General features: G+C 51.6%; 1 protein-coding gene across 3 annotated transcripts in view; it reads right to left on the bottom strand.

Annotated features, from left to right (window-relative positions):
- Nucleotides 1-22,219, bottom strand: part of TSPAN14 (tetraspanin 14) — a 53,414-nt gene extending 31,195 nt beyond the window's left edge. The window contains exon 1 of one of the 3 annotated variants that reach the window (XM_081075300.1): nt 21,989-22,219. The gene's annotated coding sequence lies outside the window, so the exon portion shown is untranslated. Of the gene's footprint in view, nt 1-14,403; nt 14,460-21,988 lie in introns of those variants that run through there. The other 2 variants (XM_081075299.1, XM_081075301.1) reach the window with 2 other exon arrangements.
- Between the last annotated feature and the right edge of the window lie 1,167 nt (nt 22,220-23,386).

Here is a 23,386-nt window from a genome sequence, read left to right as displayed (position 1 = left end):
CTCTCCCCCACCCCCAAATAGTGGTCAAACCCCTAATCCAATAACCTCATAACCAAGAATTTGCCTCAAGAAAATAAACCAAGAGAAGAAAACAAATATGCATTATGTATGAAATCTCAATATCACGATTTGCAACTATGGAACAATTTGTAAGCAGGTGGTTAAAGAGCAAAATGGAACCTGAAAGCATGAAAATGGTTGCATGGGGTGGTGGATTTACAAGTGATTTTCCAAAAAGGTTTCCATTGTCATACTTACCATTACCACCTCTGTATTATCAATGGAAATTGAGGCCATTGCTGGGGGGGTGGGGGGTGGGGGGAGCCTGCCTGGAGGATGCCGGTCTCCCAGTGTGACAACCTCAGCAGTCATGGTAAACAGGGCTTGTCTACTTTGGGATTATACAGAGGGTGCCAAAAAAATGTATACACATTTTAAGAAAGGAAAAAACTGTATTAAAATTGTAATACTCAATATACACCAGTAACAAAAGATGAATACAAGTCATCTGTATACATTTTTCGGCACCCCCAGTATTCACCTTTAAGATTCCTTCTTCCTCCTCTTCCCCTCTTTTTAATCACAAAAGTAGCACAGGCTCCACCAGCAAATATTTAAATAATTCAACTGTGAAAAGTGAATTGGCAATGAGAAAGCACTCAACAATGGCTTTCAAAGTTTTTACCATGGCCTATAGTAAGAAACACATTTAACAAAACCAATCCAGTGTGCACACACTTGCAAACACAACTAAAATTGGTTTCATGAAAAAAAAAATTCCTCTTATTAGATGACATGCATTCTAAACTCACTGTCGTTTCTTGTTTGGTTTTTTTTTTTTTTCCCAAAATTATCTCTGTGCACAATCTAAGAATCAACTATTGTAAAAGCAGACCCACGCCAAGTCTTCCCCTTTCCGGGGAATACTTTCAACTCTTCGCTGATCTGGACATTGCTGAAGAGATCACAGGCCTAGCGCGGCCTCACTGCTATTAGAAGCCCGTGACACCAAAGCTAGATTGAATACCTGATCTAATTGCAGTTTCTACCTCCCCCAGAGACATAATCAGCCAATCCTGAATTTTCTGGTCAAGCACCAGTAAGGGGATCTGTCACAGGGCTGGCTCTCTCAGTACCTCCGCCCAGGAAAGAGGAAATCTGCATGATTAAAAACCCTTCCCTTCTCTGCCCCCAAAGAAAAGCAGTACAGGCCCCCAAATAATCCTTTCTTTTCTTAATACCTCGCTTGCCCCACCTTTCTTGCTATAAAAACCTTCCATTTTGTACAACTCCTCAGAGCGCCCTTCCAGTTCATGAAGCAGGATGCTGTCTGCTTCATGAATCGTTTAATGAAGCCAATTAGATCTTCAAATGTACTCGGTGGAATTTTGTTTTTTAACATTGTGTACACCCCAAACATCTTTTTAAAATTTCTGTATATAGTACGCTTCTGTTACTACCCCTGGTTTTCCAGTTTTAGTTATTGCCTCTCCACTTCCTCTCCAGGAAGACGAAGATATAACAGCTCTCTTTACATCCCTACAAACCACCTCTACCCCAAAACCACTGCGTCGTCAGGCGTCTTTCCTGTATCTCCAGTCCCATTATAAACTGTAGCTCTGGCTAGAGTAATTTTCAGTTTACGTTATTACTACGACCACGTGAGCCATCAGAGTGAGCCACATAAACCATGATTACTTTTCCTGTACAACTGATAGCTCTCTGGGGGTAATAATTCTTTTGTGTTTTCTGTTTGCTTAATTTTCTATGATTTTATCAATATTCAATCCCAAATTCAAAACCACTTGTCCAAATCTCTCATTCACATCAGATGTTCTATTTTCACTTCTTCCAGAAATCTCTCCTGAAGTTTTCTGAGCTGCTTCCATCCAGACTGTGCACAGAATTCCTTTTATCTCATTTGGGATACAGCTTGTCAGACATCTAATCTTTGCTCACGTTTGTGGAGAAATCCTTCATGGCAAAAGTTAAAGGTTTTCAGCCCCTGGATGTCTGAAATCTGAAAATATCTTTATTCTTTTTACCTTCATTCTTGAATAAGTTTGGCTGTGTATAGAATTCCAAGATGGGAATCAATTACACTGAGAATGAAGTAGCCACTGCTCTTCAAGCATCTTCTATATTCCCGGGTATTGAGAAGCCCCAAACCACGCAGATTCCTGATCTTTGGATCAGATCTGTTATCTTTCTCTCTGCAAACTTGCAGGTTTATCCCTTTCTCCCCAGCATACTGATATGGGCCTATCTTCATCCACTTGGCTCAACTTTTGATGAGCCTTTCTGATATGGAAACCAATATCCTTCTCTTCTAGGAAATTTTTTTCTTGATGATTTTCCCACTTGTCCCACTTGTGTTGTTTTCCGTTCTCTTTTTGTAACTCCTTCCTATTAATGGATATGGGAACCCTGGCGGATCCTTTCGTTTTCTTACCTGTTCTGCTCTATTATCCATCTCTTCATCTTCTTTATCTATTTTCTGTAAGACTCCTTCACCTTTACCTTTTAATAATTTTATTGATAGTTTTGCTATGACTTTATTTTTTTAACTTTTAGTACTTTTTTGTTTTCTAAATGTTTTATAGTATCCTGTTCTTTTTTCAGAGACAATATTTCTGTTATCTCTGAGAAAATGTCTAATTTTTTTCAAAATGGTCTTCTCTCTAAATAGAATATTTCCCTTAAGTTGCCTTTTTTCCTGTTTGCTTCTCTTCCTGTTAGGCGCTTTCATCAGATGTCCAGCATTCTTGGTAACCCTCATGCTTAGTTAATCCTCATGACTAAGAGTGAGTGTCTAAGAACTAACCGGCAGGGCTGAGTCCTTTGGCAGGAGAGTTTCCGTGCAGGGTGATCTGGTTGGGCCATTTGCTGTGAAATTCCCATTTTCAACATCTTTAGTTCTTAATCTTAGGCCAGTCAGGTTCCCCAGTGAAATCTCTTTTAATCCCTTGCCTGGAAGGTACGGGGCTGGCTGTCAGTGTTCTAGAAGCCAAGTGGGGGTAGAAGGCTGGGCAATGGAGATGATCTTCATATGAACCTCCAAGAGTATCTGAGTCTCCAGGCCCTTGGTTTTTCCTTCTGGAGAATAAATCTCCAATGTCTAGCTACAGTGGAAAGGCAGTCACCAACATGGCAGAAGGAAAGGGATCTAGGTATCCAACCACATCAACTGCTTTCAAACAATTCTTGTATTTAGCCACCTCTAACGCTCCTGCCCACCTCCACTCACCCCCCCCCAATAATAATACAGTGGTACCTCAGTTTTCTAACGTAATCCGTTCCGGAAGACCGAGTTCTGAAATGTTAGAAACCGAGGCACAGTTTCCTCATAGAAAGTAATGCAAACTGGATTAATCCACTCCAGACCTTGAAAATCAACCCCTAACACTGCAAACTTAGCATGAATTTGACTATCTAATGATACCATAGATCCATAAAATTTACAGTGTTTGTAAATCAAAATGTTTGTCAATGGAGACGTTCAAAAACCGAGATACCACCACTGTAAGGTGACACGAACACCTACATTTTAAACTGGGTAACTCATCCATCTATTCCTGGTTTGCAGATGTTTTCTTGCTGTTGTCTCCTTTCCTCTTCTCCCCATCCTCATAGATTGATTCCTTTTATTAAAATTCCCTTTGACTGATTCCTTTTTAAAAATTCCCTTTATCTTAACTAGTGTAGGGTTTTAGGATAAAGTATAATTTATAACCATATAAAAGGGCAAAAAAGACTGCAAATGTAATTAAGATGACTAATCACTTGACTTTAAAAATAGGAAAATTATCCGAGTTGGTCCAGTGTAACTGCATGAGCCCTGAAAAGCAGAGCTTCCTCCCAGCTGAGACTTCAAGCCTGAGAAGGCCGCAGTGCATTGTTGAGGGATCTGAGATAGAGGAGTCATACGAAAGAACCAGAGAGAGGCTTCAGGAGTTAGGGGTAGCCTGGGTGAGGAAAGAGGACTTCAGCCCTACAACAGGAGGAAGTGGATTCTGCCAACAACCTGAGTGAGCTTGGAAGCAGAGTCTTCTTCCCCAGAGCCTCCAGAAAGAAATGCAGCTCTGCCAATACGTTGCCTTGGGCTACGTGAGACCACACGCAGAGAATCCACTTGGAGCATGCTGTACTTGGGCAACACCATCGCCCATATCCCGAGCTAGAACCCAAGTTATCCTGCCAGCTCTTCTCCCCCCATACTCCAGTCAGCCATTCTCCAAGATTGAACCTTTCCACCTGGCCTTTGCGGCTAGCCGCAGAATTGGCACCTGACCTGGTCACAGGCCTCTCCGGGGAAGGGCAGCCAAATTCCCAAGGAAGCTGGGGATTTGCTGCACCTCCGAGTAGCACACCTTAGGCCTGGAACATTCCCACCATCTTAGAAGGGAGTCCTGAGAGCCCACTTCGTGCTGGGAAACGTTCACAGACAAGCCAAATGAACAGGTAGGCCCAAGGGGAGAAGGCAAAAGAGGACAGGAGAATATGCGAGGGAACAGGCTCAGGTAAGAGAGAGGTCACTAGGCAGGCCAGAGCTCACACCCACAAGCTCCCCACCCAGTTCTCTGACTCACCACCCTCAGTCAGAAGTGTCTATGGCCTACTCTAACCAACCCCACAGGACCCAACTCTCCAGCCCCAGGGTCTGCCAGAAACAGTGCAAATTGGACACGGGCAGCAACCACTCACAGGGAACCAGAAGTCTGACTCTTCACCAAAGGAAGACACTACAAAGCCATACAGCGGTTAGGGTGGTGGAGGGGAGGTTCCCAAAGTTCTGGGACCCTCAGGCCCTTGACTGCTAGCCCTGGATGGCCTCCACGTGGAGTTCCAGGAAAGCCTAGGCTACCAGCTCTGAGCCCTCCCAACCAGTCTGGGGCCTTGGCTTCCTGTATGCAACTCTGAACGTAGCAAGCGCAGCATTGAGTTTCCACCAGCAAAACCCACGACCTGAAACCTGTTGCGTTTCAGGGGCACTGACGGTGAGGAGACATCTGTCTATGTTGGTCCTGTCATCAGGAAAGAAGCAGAAGGAGAGACGGATGTGGGTCAGAGGAGGGAAGCTGGGACCTCCCAGCTTCCCTCCTCAGCGGGAGAAATGCTGGGCCTGGAATGGAGGTCACCTAATCCAGTGATTTTCAAACTTACTATTTTTATTACTTTTTAAGCTACAGGAGCTTTTGTTCAAAAAAAAACTCTGACCCAAAAACCCAGCATGCAAGTGGGCAGAGCAGGTCATCTGTCAATTCAGGGGGCTGGGGTGGGGAGACGGGAGGCTCTGTGAGGTATACACTTGAAAAAGATGGGCCCGGTGGGGCTGACCCCAAATTCCACAGAACATCACAATTACTCAAGGAGCTTGTTCCAAGCTGCACACGGAGACTTGAAGGGAACCGTGACGACCTGGAAATTCACATTTTTAAGAGCTGTCCTTTACGGTTATCAGTTTGAACAAACCCCCACTGGCCAAATCTGGAACAAGGTGAGCATCAAAATAAACAAGAATAGTGATGCATTTTAACTGAATAAAATAAGAATCCATGTGTCCCATCTAACATATAAATAAATGGATAATCAAATGGAGAAAGGAAACGTCTTTATAGCACTATCCCAAATGACAAATGTAGAAGGAATTCATCGAATTAAATCATCACCCTTGAGCAGCCATGACAGAAATAAGTAAACCTGTTAATCATCCTTCATGTCTCAGTCTGTTCTGGATGTTGTAACCACAGCAGCCACAGACGGGGTAGCTTATAAAGAACGCAAATTGACTTGTCACTGTCCCGGAGGCTGGAAGGCCAAGATTGGGGCGCCAGCAAGGTCAGCTGAGGGCCCTCTTCCTGGTCCAGAGCTGGTACCTGCTCAGCGTATCCTCACAGGGTGGAAGAAGCAAGGGAGCTCTGTGGGGTCTCTTAGAAGGGCACTAATCCCATTCCCAGTGGCCTAAGTACCTCCCAAAGGCCTCACTTACCTCCGCATACCACCACATCGGGCATTAGGATTTCAATACGACATGAATGGGGGGGGGGCACAAACATCCAGACCATCACAGGCTCTAAAATACGCTGATGAGAGACAGCACATTTACTTCATCTCCCAGTCTCTTCCCCATAGGACACATACTAATTACCAAGACAAGACAATAGTAACCTAGCAGCGGAGAAACCCAGCAGATACCACCTTCATCAAGTGATCGCCGTTGTCATAACCCGTGTATGAGTCAAGCCAACATGGGATGGGTCCCTCCTGAGGGAGGGAATGCACTGAGAAGGACACCTCACTTCCGTGGTATTCCTGACGAAAATTCATAGCTTGAACCTCATCATGAGGACAGAGCAAAGAAACCCAAATTAAGGGAGATTCTACAAAATAAATGACCTCAAGTCAAAATGTGGTTTGTGGTCATTTTCTTTTAAAGGAGTAGGGGGGTGGGGAGGGGCGAGGATAAAACACTCAGACAATAATCCTAGGGCTCAAACACAGGTCTTGAGAATGATTCATCAGGCAGCTCATTCAACTGCACTGGCATGATCAGGCGGTCCCACCCCACCCAGGGGAGGCGGGGCCTGGGCACCCACAGATGCTGCCCCCCACTTCTCAAGAAGCTGAGCAAAAGGAGGCCTGGCACCTTCCTGGCTTTGTAGCAGCTTTCGCTCTGCTGCTAAAGGTGCAGCTGCCAGCTCATGGGAGGATGCAGAGCACACGCTGCATGGTGCCCTGGGCCCTGATTCTGTTTCTGAAAACCTAAGTGCACATGAAATGTCTACACCCAGAAGCCGGTTGCACACAAGATGTGGAGAATATGGGCCCAGTTTACAGTCACATCTCCAACGTGGACAAGACCCCAGGAGGCCAACGTGCCAGGACTTCCAAACCTCAGGAAGACGGGACTGGGCTCTCTCTCCTCCCTGGAATTCTCAACAAAAGACTTGACGATGGGCCGGCTGGTTGGCTCAGTTGGTTAGAGCGCAGTGCTCGTAAAACCACGGTCACTGATCCAATTCCCACATGGGCCAGTGAGCGGTCCACCCACCCCGCCACACACACAACTAGACTGAAAACAATGACTTGACTTGGAGCTGATGGGTCGTGGAAAAACACAGTTTCTCAATATTCCCCAATAAAAATTAAAAAAAAAAAAAAAAAAAGAAGACCTTAAGACCGAAAGGTTTCCGAGATTGGCAAGACTTCAGACAATCTGCCCAGACCCATCGACACACAAACTCCCTGTGCTAGTCCCTCAGGGGGACCAGCTTTGTTGTGGGAGACAGACACCTCCGGACTTGTTTCTGCATGTTGAGGCACCTACTATGGACAAGGCACCCCGCATGAGGCTGTGGAGACCCAGGCCTGACGCAGCACACACTTCCCTCTACTAAGTGGAGAGTCGGGTAGGTGCTGGAGGGCAGGGCTGGGTGGGAGGAGGAGGAGGTGGGCAGCCGGTCAGGGAATGCTGCGCAGAGCAGATGGCTTACGCATGAACTGGATGAACCTCCACATGGAGTCACTCACCAGTTTGGGAGGAACGGCATACTCTGAGGTGGGGAGGCCACACTGCGCTCTCACACGGCGGCAGCCAACAGATTCTCCAATGTGGACCGTCCACGGAGCCCCAGTGTGTGCCCAGCTCTGGACGTGGTACCAAGATGCAACCAGAGTGGCTGCCCTACAGGGCTGACACAGTTGGGGTAGGAGCTGCTCCTAAACACCACAGATGTTCTGAGTGATGAGTGGGCCCTCTCCTGCAGAGAAATAAATTCTGCTCCAATAACTGAGTCTTCAGCAGCCATTAAGGGAGTTGCCCCACCCAGTATGGCACAAGGATTTGGCCTGCAAGTGTAAGGGAGATCTGAAATGTTCTCTTTGTAGGAGGTGTCCTACCCTCACCTTCTTCTCCCCCAACACAAAGTAACTATACAAGAGAATATAGAATGATACACATTTACTTCTCCCCCCCCCCTGGAATTTTTTTTCATGCCTGAAAGGCATAAAGATTGTGGCTCTAAGATGTTAAAAATCTTTGCATCCAAAACTGCACAGTATGTTACAATATACTGTGTTTTAAGACAAACAAAACAACCCACTTTACTTCAAAGACAGCATTAGGAGCACCCCTTAATCCAGTCCAGAATGGGGAGCTCACCAGCCCGGGACAGAGCCAGCTTCCTGGCCTCTGAGCAACGCAAACAGCCTGGGGAAAAGGTTGAGAGCTAACAAAACAAACTTCCCAAGCAAGCTATGAAAAGTGAAGCCTGCTGGAGAAAAATAAATATAACAAAGTGCACTGAAAATGTCAAGAGGAAAAAAATTAGGGGTGGAGTGAACAACAGTTTTTTTTTTAATGCAAATCAATGGCGGGAAATTGCTGGAAAAGGCAGCAGAATTTGGAAAGAGTCAGATTAGCAGTTCAGTCCCTAAAACAGTCCCAGAAAGACAGAGAGCCCCCCCACCCCCACCCCAGCAGCTGAGCCGGGGAGCCCAGGGCTTCTCTAGCCCACCAGCGCTTTCACCCCCAGGCCTAGGCAGCTCTTCCCCACAAACAACCACTGGCCTCCGCCAGAATGCAGGGGGTGCACCGGCAGTTCTAGTAAAGACTGGCGAGGTATCTCAAACTTTTCTCCACTACAAAAGTATTACCAAGAATAAACTTAGAGGGCCCCTTCTGAACTACTTCTTTCAACTTGAACATACACCAAAACGTCTTTATAAAAGACGGAATGCTTTGTGTTTCTACAAAAGCCAGCAATTCTGATGCTGTCATCCAGCTGGGAGGCACTGGGCGGGGCAAGTGGCACCAGATGGCCAAGGGAGGCTCTGTGCTGCCCGTTCACAAAGGAAGGCTCCAATTACCCCTGGGCTCAGTGCCCCAAAGATGACCTTGCCAGCAGGCTCGGGGAGGTGCTGGCAGCCGCAGCTGCCAGCCAAGTCGGCTTTCTTGGTCCCCAGACCCCCCTCTGAGACACCCCCAGCGCCGAGGGATACCTGCGGTAAACTGCACGCTGGAGAGAATGGGGCCCCGACCGAAGCTGCCAGACCCAGATAAAGTCGACAGCTTTAAAGAGCACGAGAGGGTGAAGACGGCAAAACCACAACACAGACTGAAGAAGATGGAGCGCAACAGGGCGGGCAAGAAAGGTGTCTGAGCCAGGGCTGCTCAAACTTGAAAGTGAATGCAAATCACGTGAGAATCTTGTTAAAATGCAGATTCTGATTGAGTGGGTGTGAGGTGAGACCACTCCCGCCCCGCAGATTCTGCACCTCAACAAGCTCCCGGGTGATGCAATGCTGCCTGACAGGCCTGTGGGCAGTGCTTTGAACGGTGAGGGTGTAAGACGCCTAAGAGAAAAGCACCAACACTGAAGAAGGGAAACAGCCATTAAGGCAAGTCAGGGGAGGAAAGCCCACCCATCTTTCTCGTGGGTTGTTTTACAGGGACACGTTCAGCTTTCCTGGAGGAAGGCTTGCTTTCATTTTGAAGTTTCTCATTATTTTAGGGCATCCCACTGCATCCTCACAGGTTATTTTTATTCCCATTTCACAGCTGTGGAAGCTCCTAACCAAATGATCGGTGAAGCGGGACTCCCTGCCCCTTGGGCGTCTTCCCAGACGGCAGGCCTCCCGGGACACAGGGCAGCAGCACACACAGCCCGGAGCAGTGACACAGAGGCTGCTCCAGGCCCAGCAGACAATGGGAGGAAAGCCACAGCCGCCCAGGGGGTGGGGGCTGGGTGATCGCTGGGTGGGGAAAGGCAGATAAAGGGCCACACACCCACCCTGAAGGAGCAGAAGCCAAAGGATGATTTTGCCTCCTAGAATCTGTAACAAAATAGACTAAATTTAAGCTCCAGCCCCTCAGGAAGAGGTACTGGGATATTTAAGCACAGAGGGTATCTCTATCTTACTGTTTTTGTTTTCACTTTTAACAGCGTCACTTCACTTTGGTGGGAGATAAGATAAAAAGAGCTTTACTGCCTTTCCCCCAGGTTCAGAAAGGGAGTGTGGCATTTCTCAGAAAAGAGTTAATGCCAAGGTCTGAGGCAAGACGATTTATCAGTGGGCTCCTGGTGCCTCACCCAGCCCCTGAGAACTGACCGCTTTAAGGGAGGGGGAGTGGGTTTCCACGTAAAAACCACAGACCTCGGTGGAAATGACCATTGCCACCACCAGCCCCTCCAGAGCTCATGGAAGAACTGCCCTGGAGAAATGCCCTCTGTTAACCCCATCTGATGACACTACTAAAGAATATCCTGAGTTGGCAAGAGGGGTTCAGGGTAGTGACCAACTGTTTTGAAGTTAGATTCATAGAACTGAAAGAGTCACAGCTAAAAAGTTTCCAAAGTTCATCTAAACAATTCCTCCATTTTTCAGAGACCTACGCCCATGGAAAGAAATTGCCAAGGTCAAACAGCCGGGGCTCACCCCCAGCATTCTACTTCCGTGTACTTTTCCACTTTTCCGAAACACCATGCAGTCTCCGTCATGACCTTTCCCAACCTCATTTGGGGCCAACTGCCCTGAAAGCAGCATCTGTTTCAATGCATTTGACAGTGAACATAGCTCTTTTTGCCAAGGCTTGTACATTTGTACAACTTTTTTTTGAAATAAAGACACTCCAGGGGGTCATCCTGTTTAGACCTGGGACTTGCTTCCTAATTTATGAAACATGGCTGATGAGAGTCTGAAAAAGACAGTCAGGTTAATCTCAGGATCCATCCGTTTGGAAACGGTAAAATAAAACGCTAAACACAAAAAAGCAAAGAGAGCTCCGAGTTGTTTTCTCATACAAGACAACTCGATGTCAAAAGCAGGTGACTATTACAGACTCTGGCTGCGGTGTAGAAAGCAAGAGATCTATGGGCTGGGGCAGGCACACCTCCAGAAAGCGATGCCGGAGAGTGGCCCACCTGAGACCTCCCACTTGGGAGAAATTGGGCCCCCAAGAGGAAGCTCATCTTGCCCACCAAAAACTGGAAGAGCAGAGAGATGTTCAGATGCAAGGGGCGGGGGATGGTTCCTCTCAGTTGGAGAAAAATCCCCACAACCATACAGAGACCAAAACAAAAAGAAACTGTTTTCTCAACCACCCCTGCCACTAAATGCTAAGAACTGTTCCTATACAGACTTCACGGGGAAGGATCAGAAGGTAAAGGAAGAGCACACTTGGTGCCTAGGAGTGGCTTTTTCTGGCAAAGACCAGGAGGCAGTGCTCCCAGAGGCACATGTGCAGCTCCCCCGCTCCCCCACAGCTCTCTTTTCTTCCCTCCCTTCTTTCTCTCCCTCCCTTTCTCCCACATCCTCAAGTGGCCACAAACAGGTGAGACCTCCCTCTGGCCCAGTGGACATGTCACCATCATTCTGATCCAGTAAGAGGGCTAGAACCTCTCTAAAGAAAGAAATCCCAGCACCACTGGGAAGACGGGGTTCCAGCTGGGGGAGCTGATGGTGTGGCCAGGGGACTGCATGCCTCTAGCTCAGTGGGGAGATTCATGTCTTAAGGGTTCCCGCTGGTGCTGTGAGACCGCTGTCTGCTGCCTGCCCAGCTGCCTGCCTGCCCGCCTGAGATTCAAGAGCCCGGAGATGGCAGAACAAAGGAATATGGCTGTGGCTCAGGCAGCGGGGGAGGCAACAGGCCAGCCTGCCAACAAGCAGGCTTTTCTGCAGCTGAGTGCTCGAGTGAGGAACAGGGGACCCTGGGCTGAACACTGAGGTACAAAGGAAAGTGGGGGCCTGCAAGATCGACCACAACCCAGGCACGCGCCTGGCCCCCACCCAAGGGCGCAGCTGGGCCGGGATTGCTCAGACAGAACCCACACCCAGGGGCAGCGGGGCAGGTGGCTGGCTCACAAGAAAAGCACGGGGCATTGCCGCTCCTTGCCCAGCTGCTCAGAACTCTTGTCCGGGGGGTGGGTTCCAGACACAGCATGGGGACCTGAGAGGGAGGAGGGGGATCTTGACAGAGGTACCCGCAAAGGGCAGGGCCCCTTCTGACCGCCAGGGGTGGAGGGAGCGCTGGGAGGGGGCAGGGCCCAGGCTGGGCAGCTCACGCGACATCAGAGGACACAGGAGGGGCCCCAGGAGGGGCCCCGGCGTGGCTGAGAGCTGCCCACCAAAGGACCTGATTAAGCACAATGGGCTCCTGCTGTCAGCGACAATTGCAACACTGGCCACCCCCTTCCTCCCCCCCCCCCAGCGAAAGAGCCACAATGGGAGGCAGCAGGAAACCAGGGCAGAGCCCATGAATAGCACCACTGTCAGCGCCCAGGCCCCACCCCCTCAGCCCCACAGGTCAGTCCTAGCTGCCACCCCGCCATAATAGAAACCTCTGTGCTGCCAAGGCCTCGAGCCCCACACCACAGAGCTGTGGGCATGGGAGCCTCTGGACTTCTTACAGGGTACCATGTAACAGCCATGGCGGGAGACAAGGCAGGGACACAGTCCTCCAACCCCGCAGCTCGGGGTCATGTCGGCCACCCTTCCACTTACGGAGTGGGGGTGGGGGGGCCTATCTGCCAGCCAGTCCTAAAATTTCCCTGCTTCTTGCCCTGCCCAGGCATTGCATGGCCAGAGCCACACAGGGAGACTATCGTCATGTCAGAGGCCCACGGTGGCCACAAGGATGAGGAAAAAGAGTTCCCAGGACTCCCAGGAGGATCCCAGCAGATGGCTCCAACTCGCGCCCGCTCTCATGGCCCCCTCCCTCACCCACCCCCGCCCAGGAAGAAAAACTCATCTGCCCTCACCCCCTGCGTCTGCTCTGAAAGGAAGCCGCTTGCTCAAAACAGAAAACGCATCTATTATTTACACCAGGTGCCTTCTACACAGGCTTTTTAAATCAGAGGGTGGCAGTCAGACTCAAGGCAGCCTGAAGCAGCACCAAGCCGGGGCTGCAGAGCAGGCAGGAGATGGGGGAATCCCAGAGCACAGGAAGGTCCAGGGAGGCCACGATGGAAGGCCTGACCCTCACACCAACTCCTGAAACTGAGGGAAAATCTGCTCTTCTAAAAGCTGGTTCCCAGCTCCAGCTTGTTTGTCAGCAGAGACTCCTCCTCATGCTCCGCCCAAGTTCTGCAAACTCCTACGGAGGCTCAAGCCCACATACTGAGAAGCCTCCCCCTCCCACCCCCATCTGGCTCTGGCTGCCTCTTCACCCTCCTGTATCACACTTTTGATACACAGGCCTCATGGCCCACAGGGCACAGCCAAGGGCTGCAAACAACAGGTGCTACGGAGACTGGCTGGGCTGAGCGGAAAACAGACTGTGCTGGGAACCAGCACGCCAGCACCCCACTGTAGACCATCCAGCTCGAGGCTCCACCTGCAGAAATACAAGATCCCTCCAAAAGGAAAACTCAGCAGCTTTCATGCTCCCTCTTGCAATCAAAACAGCATGTTTCTTTTCCTGCTAAGCACCAGACGCACGCCCGGACTCCTTGTCCAGCCATCTCTGCAACCCAGCTACTACCAGCCCGTGCAAGGCATTCCTTAGTTAGGCCGGCAGAAACAAAATACTGGACGCAACCTCAATGTCCATCAATGAAGGGCTGACAAAGCGAATCGTGGTTTCCCATACAGAGGAATAACACGCCGCTGTTCAGAGCTAAACTGTGTGTGCTGAACTGGAGCAATCCCAAGATAAACTGGAGAGTAAAAAGCAGTACGTGCAGACCAGCGTAATTAGCATACCAGCAGGAGGATAAACACAGGCAGAGGAGAGATGCTTGACTAGGCACCCAACATCTGGTGACAGAGGCCTCAGGGGAGCAGAACTGAAGGGGTCAGGGATGGAAATGTTAATTTTCACTATATATCTTTATGTGTGTTGCATCATGGATACATTTTTTTCATAAAAAAGTTAAACTGACATTTAAAATCCCTGAAGTTTGTGGCTGGAGGCACCCAAACTTTTACCTGGAGTTCTCGCAGGCAGTTTCTGGTATCTCCCTAGAACAAGGAGCAGTTGGGGGCGGGGGTAGTGCCAGCCTCCAGAATAAAGACTCACCAATTCAGAGCGCTAGCTACCTCCCTGCTCACAACTCCTCCCCAAGGCCCAAAATAGAAAGTTTTCCTAGGAACACTAAGAGCAGATTCTGAGAAAGGTAGAAAGGACACCTGGAGTTACTCCACGCAGAGGATCCGGTGACACTGTCAGGCGCGGGTTCTGACCACAGGAGTCCCAGGCCCCAGCGGGGACCCTCCTCAGGGCCCTCCCCAGTCACCAGGGAGTCTCAAGGTCCCAGTGTTACCAACCCACCCCAATTTTAGCAGCTAAAGAAAACTATTTCAACAGATTTCTAGGCCTGGCCCAATTCCAAGGACAGGCTAAAAACAGTTTCTCCAAAATCAAAGCTCCAAATCCCAATCCCTTAACCACTAAACTCCACGTACCTTTCAGGAAATGGAAGCTGCAAGATGCAGTTGTGAGATGGATTTGTATATTATTCCTTACTAAAAGGATACATAGATTTTGTTGAAAAGCTTCCTTTAACGGACCCATCAATCAATACTCTGCACTGGAAGCACTGACGTATTTCCTCCAAGTGAGTTTCCCTCTAAGGAACAATATGTTAACCATCCCGGTTTCTCCTGCTTCTCAGGGGTATGACACATGCCTATTAGAACCAAGCCTGGGAGGACCACTTGGGGGAGACCATTTGGAGGGCAGGGAGTGGTTTTGAATGGAACACTTTCTACCTGGCGGAACTCGCATGTCCCACCCCCAGGCCACCACGCAAGCACTAAGGTGTCCTAACGACCCCAAGCTCACGACTGCCCAGGCCACAGAGAAAGACAACTGAAAAGAGAGGAGGAGATGTTTGGCTCCTCTGTTCCATGAGATACTTTCTGATGACTGCTCAATGTTCTACAAGTAGACCCCAAATTAAGAAACACAAATGAGATTTCACAAGTAGAAACACGCTGGCATTTGGAGCCCTCATACCTCAGCTGCCTCAACAAGTTCCTGCCCCTCACAAGCCAAGTCCACTCCAGCACAAAGCCCTCGGCAGCTCTTGCCCATCAGACTAAGACCAGTCCCTCTTCAACCGTCTTCCTGCATGAATGGGCAGGGCCTAACACCCAGGTAGGCACTAATGCTCAATACACCAAATTCTACGACCACTCAGGTGGCACCTGCCCCACAATCTCATCTGTCTTCCCACAGACAGAGCTCCAGGACCAGCCCACCCCACCCTGGACCTGGGTGCATGCCACGCCCTCCTCCCTGCTCCCTGGGGAATGAACACCCGACCACTACCACCAACTCTTTTGTTGACATGTCCCCTCAAAACTTGTCTGTATTTATACCAGTACTTGTATTTCACAGAAAGCAACTAGGACACAGCAGACAATCGCTCTGACAGGCAGGATGGCTGCCCAGAGCTGGCTTCTGTCACCACCACTGGTCCCCTGCAGGAGTAGAAGCCAGTGGAACTTTGGGAAATGGGGAAGGCTCCACCCACTGCCAACAGGTTTTCTTCACACCCTTTCTTCTCACAATAGCAGGTGACCTGGTTCCTAAAAAGCTGGCTGTTGAGACAGGAGCAGCCCCAGGAGCAGGAGACACACCAAACAGGGTCATCTGTGCAGGTCTGGCCAAGTAGAGAGCAGGGGCAGAAAAAGAAGCAGGAGCCTCAGGCATGGAGGGGGAGGAACAAGGTTGGCTCCTGCAGAGATCGGAAGTCCTCAGACAAGGGAAGGAAGGGGGGGATGGGATCTGGACAGCAGAACACAGTCCAGGCAGGGGGAGGAGATCCCCACAGCACCTCCCTCAGCCCAGCTCAAACAAGTAAGACAATGAGTCCCTAGTAGGTGGGAAAGGGAGAGATCCATGAAGTTGTCAAACTGGTTTGCCCAGAACAGAGAGAGCAGGAAACACCAGATACAGAGGCCAAGGAAAGAGGGTAAAGCAGGAAAGGTTGTCCAGAGTCAAATGGATGTTGTCTGGCACCCAACAGATCTGGCAAAGGGCACCACCACTGGTCAGTGAGGCACAGGGAACCGAGGCCCAGGTCCACACTAATTCCTCGGTGCAGAGGGCAGCCTAGGCAGCAGAGAGGGAGCCAGGAGACAAGGAGCCAGCAGTCGCTGACAAGAAAAGGACCAGGGTTTCCGGAAACAAGGGAGTGATGCCCACAGAAGGGACACCACTCCTGAGGGACACGTGTGGGCAATGATGGTCTCAGGCCAGGGCAAGAACGAAAGCAGGTCCCAGCCAGCCTCCGGACACTGACAGCCTCTCCTTGACCAAACTTTAGTCAGGCGCCTCGGAGCCCTCCGCTCAACTGGACCTGACCTTGGGCATCCATCTCTGTTCTTGCAAAGTCCAGTTCTTAGCAAGAATCCTGCTAAGTCAGTTTCGCCAGGACCCCCCACCCTCCATTCTGATCACCCTCCATATCCCCCATGTAACCTCTTATCACCCTAACCTGCCTCTTAGGTTGAATAGGCAAGAACCCTGTTGGGTCAGGATTACTCTCTCAGAAATTTCAATCCATCCACCGACTTCACCCCCAGTTCCTCAGCTATAAATTTCCACTTTTTCTTGTCATATTTGGGGTTGAACATAATCTCTCTCTCTCTCTCACTGCAAAACCCCATCACAGTAGTCCTTATGCCTATCACGATATTTTGAATAAAGTCTGCCTTACTGTTCTAACACGTGTCAGAATGATTGTTCTTTAATCACGCAGAGCTTCCAGTCTTCCTGGACCCCTCACCCAGAGTGTGAGAACTATTATACTTGGTCTGGGGCTGACCCCGTCTGCCTGGTCAAGAGGCGAAGGGCTGAAACCAGACAGCTAGTCCACAGGCTAGGCAGACAACAGGGAAGTCACCTGGAGAGGAAACAGGGTCTTCACAGCACTGTTCACAACAACCAGATCTCCTTGGAGCAGCTAGTGGCAGCAGCCAGGCGGCACAGAAGGAACAGGGGCCTGGGCACACCTGAGTGGGCACTCCAGGCTGGGGATCAAAACACTCCTGGCTGATGTAAGTCACACTGACGGCTGACAGCCTGAGGAATTGTGGGGCGATTGGATGGAGGAATCGCCCCTCCCTGGGAGGCCCAAATCTGAAGCTAAGGTGGTCGGATTCCTTATTTCTACTTGCCACTTTCCGGTGAGCCCAGGTTTCATGAGGTGCCCTGGTGGGCTTTCCTGATACTGCGAGCACAGGACCCCACCTTGGGTCTGTGTATCCGGGGATATGCTGCTGCCCTCAGCCCTCCCAGGCTCACCGCTCAGAGCCTGGGCTGTAGACAGAAGAGATTCTGGGGACACTCTTTTAATTCCAGTTGCTGTGAGGGCTACTCTCCCAGGTATTAGGACCAGGAATTCCTAAAAAACCTCTTTTTTTTTAATGTTCTCTGAGCCCTGCAGAGTAGATTAGCACAGGCCCCAGTAGCTGGTGCACTTAGGGAAAACCCAGAGAGGAGGTTCACCAAACCCCCCCTCAGGTCCACCCTGCCCCACCCTGTTCTGGCCCACTCCTCTCCCAGCCTCACCCAGCAGGAAAGCCCAGCCTCAGCGCTCCCAAAGCCCATGGACACACAGAGTCTGAGGCAGCACCAGGAGCTCACCTCTCACCCAGGATCCCAGAGGCCACTTTAGAACCAACTGCCATGGCTTTCAGCTACACAGCATAGGCTGACAGCGCCCAAGGAAGGCGGAGCTGGTCCCTCCAGCTATCTAGCCGATGGACAGCAGGGCTCTCCCTTGGCTGCTCAGACAGGGCGGCAGAGGAGTAATGACTTTTAACTCCAGCCTGCCCAGGCCTACTTACACCCAAATTACCAGGCTTACTGCCTCGACAAAAAAAAAAAAAAAAAAACCACAGCACGGCCCAGCCTGGCCCAGCCCCCTCACCTCACCAAGCCCAAGCGTGGAGGAAGTGGGGTTCCCAGAATCAGCTACTGGTGAGCACTTTGCTGAGCGCTGTCGGCGTGGCAGCAGCAGTCCTTACCCAGAGTGTCAGGCCTAACTTGGGACCTTTGAATGCTGCTTCTCAAACCTGAAATGTGTACGCCTGCTTCACAGTAACCCCAAGAGAGGCAAGAAGGGCAGATGCTTCTCACTTTACAGATAAGAAAACCAAGCCCAGGAGGGAAAATAAAAATCAAAGGCTTGTCTAGGTCACTCAGCTAGAAAGCAGACACGACTCCAAAGCTGGCATCACCGCTGTCTACTCTATGAGCTGGACAATGTTATTCATCTTCATGTGTAGTTGGCTGAGGCTCTGAACACTTTCCACCAGCCAGACCCTGCGCTGTCCTAGCACAGCTACCTGTCCTACCTGAAGCAAAAACCTTAGCACGCTGCGAAGGGAGAAAACGGATGTGGAGACATTATGAAAACCTGGCACGGATTCAGTCAGAGAAGACACTGCTCTAATGGGAGCTAAGACAAACCAACAACGCTGGTGTGCGCCTAGACCAAAGACTCTCCAAGCACTGGTCTACACAGGCCCCTGGGGACTCTGTGACCTGCCAAGAGCGGGAACACTGCTATAGACCACCATCACCTCTCCCTCTATTCCAGATGGCAAAAACACAGACCCTGAAAAAGGAGTAAATATGAGTAAGGACAGTGAGTTAACAACAGTGCAGAAGAACCTCAAGTCTCACCACCTCTACCAATGATTCCTGGCCCTGCTGGATGTCAGCAGAGACCAAGCAGGTGACAAAGCACAAAAGCAAGGTCCATAGTGTGGCCAGCTCTTTAACATCCTGCAAGGGTGGCAAGAATGGAAATACAATAAACAAAGAGGTTCTACCCCCTTCTACAGGCTAGAGAACCAGTCGAGCCCCACACTCAAGCCTGTTCTCCACATGATTCCATCCTTTGGTAACCTCCCACACCCCTAGACCTGCAAGCTCAGCCCCAGAAGTGGAAGAGGAAGGTGAAGGCCTGTAGGGGTACCTCTACTTGCTCCTGCTTCTAGGAAAGGTGGCTGCCCCAACTGGCCACATACAAGTAGAGCATGGGGAAGTCCAAGGGCTGATGTGCCAGGGCAGTGAGGGGAGCAGGAGCCAGCTTCCCTTCCCATGGACATTAATATCCCTCTTCAAAGGCCCCAGGAAACAGGGATCACCATTCCAGTTCACAGCCCCTAGCACCAAGCCAGGAGCTAAACATGTGTCTGATAAGAATCCCTGGCCTGGACTCACCGTTAGTCCTTGGGCCCATGAATCAATAAATGAATAAGCAAAAAAAGACCCAAGGAACTCAAGCAACTTGCCCAGGGTTCGAGAAGCAAGCTGCCTCTGCATACCACTTCTTATTACCCTAACATGTATTCTTGTTCACCACTCCACTTCCCTTCAAATGTGGCACCTCAACTCATCTTATCTAAATAATATTTATTTGATTGATTCATGATCAATGTTCGTGTTGACACAGAAACATAACACTCAGATCTTGGGAAGGAGTCACAGAGGAAGGCACAGTTGGCAGGTGGCAGGCATTCGTGCTGTTCGCGAAATATTTCTAATCCTCTTCCCCTCCCCACCTTGTAAGGTAAGTATGGCCATGTGTCTGCTTTCACCACTGAAATTCCACTTCTGGGTAGAAGTTTTAAGAACAGCTGGGTGAGATTCATCATGCTCTTTGTCCCTCTGCCCAAGTGACCAGGAATGTTCCAATTAATCCACATGGGTCCCAGAATGCGGATAACCTAAAGCAGATCCAATAGGTGTGGTGTGAGCAAGAAATAACCCTGCATTGCTTTAAGCCTCTGAGATTTGTAGATTGTTCCCACAGCAAAGCCCATCTATCTAGACAGATGCACTGACTTACTCCCCAGTCTTTTGTGCACGGCCATTTGGGTCTCCCTTTCCCTGGCATTAGGGAGACAAAAGCTCCAACACCAGTCAAATCATCGGGGTTCAGGGGTACCTGCTGTATGCCCAAACAGATGAGATGCTTCCAGAAGCAGGGGTACAAGGGTACCAGTACTGAAGGACTTACTAGTTCCACGGTAGGCCAGGCTTATTCAGTATTCATCAACTTCAATCACTTCTGAGAGGAAGGTGTTATCTCGATTAGAAATGAGGAAACCCAGCTCACACTGAGACCTTAAGCAAGTTACTCTGTGACCTCTCTAGGCCATCTTCCTCATCTGGAAAATGGGATGTTCACATTATCTACCGTGCTCTGTTATTTCCAGGGTTAAAGGAGTAAATACAAGTTTCTGAGATAGCGCTTGGTGTACGTCTCACCAGTGGGCTTGAACTCCTGTTTGCCTGAATGCCACTGTGAAGCTGAGCTCAGGCTCAGATCAGTAAACGCTATGAGCACCTACTGCATGACCAGCCTGGGCTCTAGGACCACAAAGAGCTGACAGCCAGCCAGGGTTGTGAGCCTGGAACAGTGCTTGCAACATCGCCTGGCACCCTGGCACTCTCAATCATGCTTTGTTAAAATGAAGCAGTGGAGTTCAGAGATGTGGGGCAAGAAACTCTCCAACTGCAAGTGGGGTACAACAAAGGATGAGGCAAGAAGAGGAAAATCCGTGTGGTAGCCGGGGCTACTAAGGCCTGTCTGGCAGGCATTATGGATCCTCAGGATGGAGCAAAGCTTGGAGGGAGATGAGAGAGAAGCTAGAAGGGACATGAGGCCATGAGGGAGGAGTATGAGCTTCATTCTGAGGGTCCAGAGCCCAGGAGGATCCCTGGAAGGAAGTGTGCCTCATCCTTCCAAAGGGCTGGATGAATGTAGAGGGGATATACAGGTGCTGGGCAACCTAATGCTCTGATGGCCTAGGCCTTAGGTTGCCCATCACAAACAGGGACGGGTGGCCCAAGCACCCAGCAGGCACTAACTTCCCGTATTTTGAGGCCAAGGTTTAGGGGCAAGGCTACTTTTGAGGATTTGGCGGGCAGCTCCACCCACTCCTATCAGCCCAAGAGCAACCCCACCTCAGAAAGAAGAGAGCTGAGCAAAGGAGAGTGGGTACCTGCAGAGGCTCGGAAGCAATGCCTTGCACTCACCGCCCAGGACGACCTGATGCCAGCAAACACCAGTGCCCGGGGTCAGCCAGCGGCCAGGACAGTACCAGGACCCACGCCTCTCCCCACACCGGCACCTGCATAGACTGCTTCTGGCCAGAGAACAACTTCACTTCTCAGATGTAGGTGTCCCAGAGGTCCCGTGGCCGAAGTCCCTACACACACACACACACACACACACACACACACTTCCTACCCACCCGCACCACCACCCCTTCCCCGCAGGAGCAGCGGCCCGGGAGGAGCCAACTCCGTAGCCTAAGACTCAACTCGAGCGAAGCTCCAGTTAAGTGAGGGGTCCGGCTTTGCTCCCAAGCACAATCCCCAATGACCGACACGCAGACGCCGGGTCACCACCTACTCAAACTCGAGCCGCCAAACCCACGCAAGTCAGAATGGGACGTGTGGCCAGGGTGGGCGACGTGGAACACACCCAAGGCCGCGAGGGGGAAGGGAGCGGACAGCCCCGCCTGGCCCGCACCACCCTCCACGCCTGGCCCGACCTCCGCGCGGCCAAGGGTCAGTGACGGAGCCAGGAGTGCCCATCCCAGGACTCAGAGCTGGGGACCGGGCGCAGACCCCCAAACTGCGGCGGTGCAGCCAGTCCCTCTCCGAGGGCTCTCGGCCCCGCAGGGCCCCCGCGCGCCCCGTCCGGGGACGCGGAACGGGCGACAGCGATGGAACCCCGCGTGCCCGCCGGGTGGCCCGCTGAGGCTCTCCCTCCGCCCGGCGCCCGAGTGCGGCTCAGCGGGGTCCGGGCCAAGGCCTCCAGCTCCTCGCGGGCGATCCGGGCGAACAAAGCCAGCGCCGCCCGCAGGGCCGCCCCCGGGCAGGGACCGCGGAACCCGAGGGGCCGAGCCCGGACCTGGGGAGCAGTCCTCGTCCCCAGAGGGCGCTCGGGGGGATCCGCCTCAGACAATGACGGGGGCAGGGCCCGACGCTCCCGCGGGAGCTCAGCGATCTACTCACCCGGGCGCGGCGGCGGCGGCGGCAGCGGCGGCGGCGGCGCGGCCCGGCTCAGCCGAGGAAGTTAGAGCAAGTTCGGGAACGCTGGGCCGGAGGGCGCGACTCCCGCAGTCGGAGGGGGCGGGGCGCGGGGGGCGGGGCCGGGGCGCGGAGGGGCGGGGCCGGGGCGCGGCGGCGGGCCCTGGTCGGGAAGGGCTCCACTTCCCGGCGCCGCCCAGTGCGCCCCGCGCTCCTGGGACCGCCCCCGGCCCGCCCCTCCGCGACGCGCCCCGCCCGCGGCCCCGCGCCCCGCCTCCCGCACCGCCCCTCCCCCAGCCCACGCGGCGGCAGGGGCGGCGGGGCCTGTTCCCGGACCGCCCCTTTGTGCTCGGGGGCGGGGCTGGAGGCGGGGGCGGGGCTGGAGGCGGGGGCGGGGCTGGAGGCGGGGCCGGAGGCGGGGGCGGGGCCGGAGGCGGGCGTGTGTGGCGGAGGCCTTGCCTGGGCGGGACCGGCACTTGTGGCTGTCGTGAGCGCGGTGCGGAGGTGTGCTGCCGGGAAGCGGCGCCGGCCTGGCCTCTGACCCGGCCCGACCCGAGCCTGGGAAAAGCGTGATTTGTGGGAGTCAAGGGGAGACCACATCTCGAGGGATACGGGGGTGACCGGCAGCGGTGGGCGCAGAAATAGAAAAATGGCTGTGTTGAAAATAGGCGGCGTTCCTGCCGAGCCTAGGAGGCTAGGCGTGAGGGTAGGCTTCAAGAGAAAGGTAGTAAATTAACAGTTTTTAAAAATTTCTTTGCAAATGTGCATGTTTCTGGGCAATAAAGACGCGGCCCTGTGGGCCTTGGTGCTAAAAATACCTGGCTTTCTTTGGATCGCCTGCTGAGATTTGTTCCTCACCTTCATCCTGAGGTGCTGCTGGGAGGATTCTTGGGGATGTAGGGAGACTCCGGAAACGATCTGGGGTGGAGGGGTATTCACACTGCTGCCTGGGCTCTGGTGTTTAAAACGACTGGCCTCTGCGGTCTCAGCTCACCTGTCTGTAGAGTGAGGCACAGGAACACTTCTGGTTCAGGGGCAGGTGGTTTGCTCAGGAACAGGAATAGATCACGAAATACAGATCTGTTTTAAAACTGGGACAAGAGACTGGTTGCACCACATTCTAGTATAAGCAACCAACAGGTCAAGTCCAATGTAAGGAGATCTTGAAAAGGAGACTGTTCAGTCCATTCTCAGTTTTTTTATGTTTTTTTTTTTTTTTTAACAGGCTGCAGCCTGTCTGTGCCACCATAGACAGCTCAGGGACCTCCTTGGGGAACCTGTCCATTCACTCACTTACGCAGTTAGTGTTAGATTGAGTGCCTGATCTGTGCCAGGCCTGTTTTGGTGCTAGAGGGCTGCCTGCTCACTAAAGCTTATTGTTAG

This window comes from Rhinolophus hipposideros (genome assembly GCF_964194185.1).
Source record: "Rhinolophus hipposideros genome assembly, chromosome: 15".
NCBI lineage: Eukaryota > Metazoa > Chordata > Mammalia > Chiroptera > Rhinolophidae > Rhinolophus > Rhinolophus hipposideros.
This window is presented reverse-complemented; position numbering and strand designations above follow the sequence as displayed.